Below are 8,826 nucleotides of genomic sequence, written 5' to 3' on the forward strand. Positions count from 1 at the left end.
GGCTCCTAACAAGAGCAGTCGGGACCAAGGGTCAGAGGAGGGTCAAGCCTGAGGCTGGGCATAGCAGAGAAGTTCATAGTCAGGTTCCAGGCTAGGGTTGGTACCAAGGGTCAGAGTCCAAGTCAGATTTCAGGGGCTGGGTCAGAATTCAAAGTCCAGAACAAGCTGAGCTCCTAGCCAGGAGCAGTCATGGCAGCGACAAGAGAGCCACACGATGGCCTGGACACTTCCTGGAATGCCCCTTGGGTTTATATAGGTCAGGGAGCCAATCAGGAGCCATGTGGCAGCTGCCTGTCAGACCCTTTGAGGCAGGACTTCCCATGGTCGGTATCCACAGCAGGCCATGGGCAGATCTGTGGGGCCTTACTTACCTTGGGGAGTGTCAACGGCCCTGGAGAAGCACCACTCCTAAACGGGCCTACACTGGGTTTTCCAGAGTCTCCAGCGAAGAAAGGGCTGTGGGTCTAAAAAGCTGGGCTTGAGCAGGGGGGCTTCCCTTTTGATGCAGCAGACGGGTGGGACTCTCTGTCCAAGAGAGGCCCCCACCCCTGCAGAAGGGTTGGAAAGACTTTGCCCTGCAAGGCCCCCATAAGACTGATGCCATTGGCTGCAGCACGCCTCTAGGAACTCGTCTTGTTCTGTGCATGTTTTCTCAGTGCTTTTTTGTCCTTCCAATAAATGTACTCGGCTGGAAAAGAGCCGGGGGGGTCCCTGGTAAAAGCACAGGCATTGTCCTCAAAAGGTACAGTGCAGACAAGCCTTCGGACTTCACTCTTACACTCAAATTAGTCTATTTGTAATGGTCTCTCTCTGCCATACTCCCCCTTGTCATTTCCAGCAGTACAAAGCGAGTGCGAAATGTTACCAGATCGGACCTTATGACCCAGGAGGTCCCTTCCAGCCCTACCTTCCATTCGACACTCCTTTTGCCCTGCTGTACGTGACCACACAAAGGTGCGCTGGGCAACGATGAATCGGGCCCATAGTATCTCGCCACAAAAAGGAAAAGGCCTACAAATAATTAGCCAATGAACGATTTGCAAATGAGTAGCTCCGAGGTCTTCTGAGGTGCGATTGGCCAGCTAGGTCATATGTTTTACGAATGATCATTTAGTAGCCCAGCGGAAGGCCCCAACCGAAATCAGAGGCCATTGTGCTCAGTACCACACATCCCTATGGGAAGAGACAGCCCGGGGCCCCAAAGTGCTGACAATCGAATGAGACGAGACAGCCAGCTGAAGTCTTGGCCTCTCCATTTTACAGAACTGAGTCCCAGAAAGATGATGTGCCGCAAATTCTGAGTCACAGTCCAGCGTCTTAACCACAAGCCCCTCCTTCTTTAGAAGCAGGAAGTCTTGCAGGAATTAGCTATGAGCGGTTGTAACCGTCAGACAAAGCTATTGTGTGAACAGAGCGTTTTGAAGTAGCCGCTGGTGTTCATCATCGTCATATTCACTAGTATTTACAATGCCTTCCTGGCATCCCTAACACCAGAGCAGTGAGTTCAGCTGCCATGTTTCCTCTTGTCATGTGTTTCCAAGAGCCTTTTTATGCCCCCTTCCCGCCCCCCCTCCCCCATGACAACATTCTCCTTTCCAGCATTTGCTATCCCTTGTACCAAGCAATTCATGATGCAGGCCCTGTCATTTCGTCTGATGCCCACTGGTACAATACTGAGACAGCGAGCTTGCCTCATTTGTTGTAGAATCAAGCCGCTTTCTGAATGGCTTGGAAAATCAGTTCATTCCCCTGCTTCCCTCAGTCAGAAAGCAGCCGATTCACAAAAGTGCGGAGGATTTGAGACGGGTGCTATGTTTCTATAAATCCACTAGCTTCAGATTTTTTTTTTTTAATTTCATCTGTAAACCGGGGCCCCGCCATCCACTAATCCATTCAGATTCAGGCAGTGCCCTCTAGTATAAAGAGAAGTGATAATGTCATTGCCATGTAATGTCACAGGATAAACCGCTGTGTGACCTTTCCTGCTGTGATTGTAGACGACCATTCCAAGCATGTACTGCTCCATCTTGCGCCAAGCGCTCTCATATTCAATAGCAGGGTGGCTGCAGCCTGCTCTGGTTTATGCAAAGTAGCTTTGGATTTGAGGAGCGACTGATGTGCCCACAGCTGGGCAAAATGTCGGCATCTCTCTGCTCTAGCAGTATTGTGGCATCGAACCAAAAGGAAAGCAAACGATGCAAAATGTAACAACTACGTAGGGCCCAGATTTGTTATGCTTTCAGCGGAATTTAAAGGGCAAGGGGAAATCAGCCCCAAAACTGCATAAAATGAATATATCAAACAAATACAGTATCAGTTTTGTACTCACTGACACGACCTCTGTTCATTCCCTCTGGGGCACCCGGCATTGGCCACTGTTGGAAGACAGGATACTGGGCCAGATGGACCTTTGGTCTGACCCAGTGTGGCAGTTCTAATGTTCAATGAAACACAGAGCTGAAATCCAAGTAGTTGGGGGTTGCCATAAAGCAATGTTGAAGTTGGCCTCGATGTTATGTATAACGAGCTGTTTCCACAAAGACTGAAATAGGATGGCTTTAGGTGAGTCGTGTGAACCCATAGGCCTCCATCATGCAAACACATACGTGTAGGAGTAAATTTACACACATGAACAGTGCCAGTGAACCCTGTGGAACAGCTCACATAAATAAAGTTAGCCATGTACATACATGTTTGCAGAACTGGTGCCCTTGGATGGTAGTTCTGGACAAATTTTGGCCCTGATCTTATAAATGGAGCCAAATGGGCCGAGCCTTGGGCCTACCGGCAGCCCCCAAGAGGTCAATAGAACGCCACATGGGTGCTGGGGTCCGATAGCATGGATCTAATTGCAGGATCAGTCCTTTGTTTACAATTGTGTGGGAACAGTACAATATATGGGTAATATAATATATGAGTAATGTAGGAACCCATAGAACTGGACAGATTAGAATTGGAAAAGGTGCAGAGAAGGGTAACAAAAATGATTGGGGTATGAAATGGCTTCCATATGAGGAGAGTTTAAAAAGACTGGGACTTTTCAGCTTGGAAAAGAGATGGCTAAGGAAGGATATGATAGAGGTCTATAAAATATTGACTGGTGTGGAGAAAGTGAACAGGGAAGTGTTATTTACTCCTTCACATAGCACAAGAATTAGGTGTCACTCCATAAAATTAATAGGCAGAAGGTTTAAAACAAGCAGAAGGAAGTATTTCTTCACACAACACAAAGTCAACCTGTGGAACTCATTGCCTGGGGATGTTGTGAAGGGCAAAACAGTAACAGGGTTCAAAAAAGAACTAGATAAGTTCATGGAGGATAGGTCCGTCTATGGCTATTAGCCAGGATGGACTGGGATGCAACTCCCTCCTCTGAGTGTCCCTAACCTCTGATTGCCAGAAGCTAGGAGTGGACAACAGGGGTTGGATCACTCAATGTTTGCCTGTTCTGTTCTTTCCCTCTTAAAGCACCTGGCATTGCTCACTGTCAGAAGACAGAGTACTGGGCTAGAGGGATCATTGGTCTAACCCAGTGTGGCCGTTCTTATGTTCTAATATTGCGTGTGTACAAATGGATGCTTTATCGGTAGTAGCAAGGGCTAGTCCTTACCAGCCTACAACATAATGCTGGTTACAAAAGTTATTGTTAGAAATATTTATATTTCAGTTGCACCTAGAGGCTCCCATGAAGACTGGGGCCCGTTGTGCTGTGCACCAAATAAACACATACTCAGAGACAAGACCTGCTCTGAAGAGCTCACAGTCTCAATAGACAAGACAGGCTAAGAGTGGAAGGGGAAAGAGAGGCACAAGGACGTAATGTGCCCAAGGCTGCATAGTAGGGAAAGTGTCAGTTTTAAATAGAAACCAGGTAGCCTGCCTCCTAGTTCACTGAATTATCCACTAGGCCATGCTACCCTCACATTTAATTAAGAAAAGCAGTAACGTTTCACAGAGAGCAGTTACACTAATACCCACACTAATCAAACGGTCTAGGAACACTAGGCCTATATCCTCAAAAGAGACCTGTGGTGACAAGCTTCCGAAACTTCCTTAACATGTTACAGATTTTAAGCAAACACGTGAGTATTTGAAGTTTCGCATGATTTTCTGTTGGTGCAGGGAGCATCTTTTTGTTCTATATTTGTACAGTGCCTAGCACGCTGGGGCCCTGTGCTCCTAGGTGCTACCACAATACACAGTATCTGCTCATGCAACTTCAGCTCTTTGTTTCCCCGGTAACTGCAGTACTTATATAGGACTTTGCATTCTCAAAGCACTGTACAAATATTAAAAAGAAGAGCAGGAGTACTTGTGGCACCTTAGAGACTAACAAATTTATTAGAGCATAAGCTTTCGTGGACTACAGCCCACTTCTTCTGATGCATACAAATATTAAGTAATTCCCCAGTCAATACTCTGAGGTCCTTTTCTCCCTGTAGTAAGAACCACTTTCCCACTACACAAAGACTTAAGTTTGGGTAGTTTAGTTCTCTGCTGTCCACAGGCAACGACGAAGATAACAGCACTATGGCGTTTCTTGGTTCTGAGTTGGATTCACCCACCATGATCCATTCTGTGGCAGTGGAGTTATGGACACCAAAAGTAAAAAGTCTTGGCCCTGATCCTGTAGTGAGCTGCATGGTGGAGTCCTATGATGCTTGAAGTTCTGTACAGGATGAAGGCCCTGGATCTGGCTGATTTAGCTACAGGCCTAGTAGTCTATGATGGAAAACGGTGCTGGTTTTGCCATACTTTTAATCAGACTCTACATCAGTATTCACAACCATTTACCACCTGCCAGCATAATGGCTGAAATGAGTGTGAAAATGCTTTTAAAACTGGTAGTTTTTTAAAATACTCAAGAAATAAAATGAATCTTACATTCATGTAGCAACTTTCTTTGCATATCTATCGCTCTATAGGTAGAGAGAGCACTACTAAAATGCAGCCACCAGCCAACTTCATTGCAACATGCAGCAAAACTGTGGAAGAAGGGGAAATTTTGACCAAAGGATATTGTGGGGAATCCTCTGTTTTAACTAAAGTTCCACAGCATGTTTAGGGCGAAATTTTCAGTGGTCTGGCATCTCTTTGCTAGTACATATCATGCACTCACATTTTCATGCCTACAATGAACTGTGGTGTCAGATGTCAGAAATTTTCAGTTTGCGGGAACTGAAGCTGTTTGTGGGACAGGGTTGATTTGACTTTGATGAATTTCACAATTCCAAACATTTTTGAAGAAAGTTTAGACACTGACAATTTCTAAATGTAAAGGTTCCATTTTGTTTCAAAATGATTTTTCAGATAGAAATTGTAGTTATACTAAAAAAAGTTTTAAAAGACTAAAAAAGGTTTAAAGTGAAACATGTTTCAATTGATCTGATCCATTTTTTTTAGATTATTGGTTTATGAAAATTGAGATTGACTGTTCTTCCCAATTTGTGAATGGAATTTTTTTTAAAGCTTCTAAACCGATCATGAACGGGAAGACCATCTCCAGCCCAGCTCTAGTATCAATTAAGATGTGCGTCTGCCATTCTCCATCTATAGATGCACACACACAGACACACAAGCAGGTTCATATGTGTGTGTACACAAGTTGCATACACCAAGAAAGGGGATAGGCCTTCACCTCATTTAAAATTTTGGCCCGCCCTATGCAGAACAGACAAGACCTAAGTTTTTAAGGTTTCACCCAAAATGATCACTTTGAAAGGCAACTAGCCTCTGGGTGAAACACAGCAGCTGTTTAACACACCTCAGTGACAGGACACAACAGTTTTAGAGCAGGAAGTGAACAATGCTGAAAACCGATGGCAAGTATTTTACACCAAGGAATTGTAAAATTTTGTTTTTTTCTCCCACCAGTGTGGTGTTAACAAGGGTAAGATTTTTATTCTAAATTCCTTAGTGTAGACAAGGCCTAAATATACTATTTATATTTTGGTTCCTTTCCCAGACCTGAAGAGTTCTGTGTAACTCAAAAGCTTGTATCTTCCACCAACAGAAGTTGATCTAATAAAAGATATTACCTCACACACTTCTCTCTGGCTTACATCAGTACTTTAACTCTTCCCTAGCTACCACCCCACCACCACCATGTTAAAACGAATCTACATTAATCTGTGATAACAAAACTCAGCAGCGCTGTCTGACATCCCCTTTACATTTCCCCATACTAGATAAAGTATCTAATGCAACAGGGCAGAAAAGCAATTGCAAATCCTGTTATGGGAATCCCTGCATTGGTAGCCAAAGCAAAACCATGTAGCACCCTCCTCCTTGTTTCATGTTTATGGGCCTTAGAGCAGGTCCACCCACCCTTTTTTCCCTAAGAGAGCTCATAACACTTAATTGCCTTTTTTTTTTTTTTTGGTCTGTAGGAGCCGCTTGCTTATTGGGATTGCCATTAATTTGACAGGCAGATCCCAGACAGGGGATTGGCTAGCAGCAGATGACGCCCATAACAACAAAGGTGGAGTTGGAAAAATTAGATTAAAAAAAATTGGGGGGTGGGGGGGAAATGAAAAACTCTCCCTTCACCCGCCCCTCTCCGGCTCTGAAATATACAAGAGTGTCAATTTCACGGTATCGTTAACAAATCCAGCGGTTCACCCAGTCCGGGAGGAAAGTGTGAATTTCACTCTAGACCTGTTTGTGCATTTCCTGGTGCAAGAGACACACAACAAAACTCCCCATTTTTTTTCCCCCGTCTCCTTCTTCCCCGTGAGCCTGTTTACAACGCAGCGATTTGCAGTTTAGTTCAGGTTCCTTCTTTTGCGTTGCTGCAAATGTCTGTCCCAGCCCTCGGAACTTTACAAAGAAAATCTGAATTTTATTTTTGTGCATAGGTGGAACTTAAAAAAAAAACAACTCTTTTTTTCGTGCTATTCGCGATGGGTTGTAGGAAATCGACCATTTGAATTTTTGGTGCTGTTGTTGCAAACGTCAGAAGAGGATTGTTGCAAATGTAAGCTGTTTTTTTTTTTTCCTCCCTTCTCGTTCCCTGTCTCTCCTTTTCCCTCCTCCTCCTCCTCCTCTTCTCTTCTTTTGGCTACAGTGTTGCAAAAGCAAAGAGCAATAAACACGCACACACACAGAGAGAGAGAGAGAGGAGACAGACAGACACACAGCCCCGTAAGAGCCAGAAGAGAGAGTTAAAAGAGGAGAGGAGAACGGGTTCTCTGACAATTCCGTTTAGGGAGCAGATGGAAAAGTGGAGACTTGTGAAGGGCTGTGAGGTTGGCTAAGGATCCAGGAGCGAAAAGAGCCCGGCTGATTGGAAGAAAAAAGCAGAGAGATGGAGGCGGGGGAAGTGCAATCTCTCTGCGGGGACTGGAGCGAGTCCACGCCCGGGGCCAGCGCTGCAGAGCTGGCCAGCATTCAACCAGCGCTCCCCAGCTCAAAAGCACCCAAAAAAAAGCAGCCCCCAAGTTCCTTCTTCAGCCTGGCTGATTTGCAGGTAGGTGCCTTTTGGAGGAAAAAAAAAAGCAACCCGCGACCTCCAGCAGTCAACGCGCCCGATGCAGCCCCCTGTTGCAAGGGAGGGTGGGTGGGAGAGACGGATCAGGGGGAGGGGGGAGAAGGCACGATCCGAGGCATCGCTTGCTGCACCGGGCTGGTTTGCTGCAGCAGGAGCGCATGTGGAGCTCGCCATTAGCCGACGCTCTGGTTCGCCATCTGGGGCTGGAGGAGGCGCTTTGTTTCCTCCGCAGGCTCCGGCGGCGGTTGGCTGCAGCTGCTGCTTTCCCCCCCGGTTGCAGACTCGCCTGGTGCCCGGCTGACTCGGTAAGGAGCAGGCGATCGGGGGGAGAGAAGGCACCGGGGCTCGGGGGGTTTTTTTTTGTTTTTTTTTTTTGGTGTGGTCAAGCGGGGAGATTTTGGGGCTGGCTGCACGGGCAGATCGAGGCGGATTTTCCACGCGCTCGCAAGCAGGGGGAGGCCCGGGGATCGCCCTGCAGGAAGCGGCGGCTCCATGAGCCTCGGCTTGCCCGGGGAGCGGCGCTTACAAAGCGGGGTGGAAAGCGGGTTCCTGCCCCTCCGGGCTGCTGCAGAACCGGACCCCCCTGGAGCAGCCGCGGCGGTAGGGGAGGGGGAGCCCGGCGCCGCCGCCGCCGCCTCGTGCGCGCTGCAGCCCGGCGGTGCCGCTCCGCGTGCAGGGGGGACCGCACGCGGGGCTGGAGGGGGGCCCCGGTCGGGAGGCTGCCGGATTTCGGGGGCAGGCGTCCAGGGCTGGGCGGTTGTTGGTTTGTTTTTTTTTCCTCCCCCCGAGGCGGTTAGTTCCGCGCCGGGGCTGGGGAGGTCGCCATCCCCGCCCGGGCCGCCATCCGGCGGGCGGTGCGTGCCCGGGCTGGTTCCCCTCCCCGCCGGCCGGGCGCGGGGCTCCGACCCCCCGCTGGGTGGGTGGTTCTGGGCTCCGGCGGGTGGGCTGGGCGGAGGAGAGACGCTCCCCGGGGGTCGGTGCGGGGAGGACGCGCAGCCCGGCTCTGCCCGCAGCTGCCCGGACGCCCCCAGCCGGGCATCCAGCGCGGCGCTCCCCGCCTCCTCCTCCCCTGCCCCCAGCGGCTCCGGCGAGGCTGCGGCTGCGGCGGCTCCGGCGAGTCCTTCCCCCGCCCCCCTGCCCTGGAGCCTCGGGAGGTGGGTCCGTGTCGGCTTCGGCGGCGCGCTCAGGGCCGGAGCGGGGCGAGCCGCGGAGCCGGCGGGCGGAGCCAGCCATTGTCTGCCGGAGCCCGCCGCGCGGGGAGCCCGGTAACCAGGCGGGCGGGGAGAGCGGCGCGGGGGCCGCTGCGAGCCCGGGCGGCGGCCGGGGAAGGGGGGCGG

General features: G+C 49.5%; 1 protein-coding gene across 7 annotated transcripts in view; it reads left to right on the top strand.

Annotated features, from left to right (window-relative positions):
* The first annotated feature begins 6,568 nt into the window (after positions 1–6,568).
* Positions 6,569–8,826, top strand: part of UBTF (upstream binding transcription factor) — a 30,369-nt gene continuing 28,111 nt past the window's right edge. For 2 of the 7 annotated variants that reach the window (XM_034755709.1, XM_034755715.1), the window contains exon 1: positions 6,570–7,468. The gene's annotated coding sequence lies outside the window, so the exon portion shown is untranslated. Of the gene's footprint in view, positions 7,469–7,637; positions 7,795–8,518; positions 8,755–8,826 lie in introns of those variants that run through there. The other 5 variants (XM_034755714.1, XM_034755716.1, XM_034755711.1 and 2 more) reach the window with 5 other exon arrangements.

Source organism: Trachemys scripta, chromosome 23 (assembly GCF_013100865.1).
Source record: "Trachemys scripta elegans isolate TJP31775 chromosome 23, CAS_Tse_1.0, whole genome shotgun sequence".
Classification (NCBI taxonomy): domain Eukaryota; kingdom Metazoa; phylum Chordata; order Testudines; family Emydidae; genus Trachemys; species Trachemys scripta.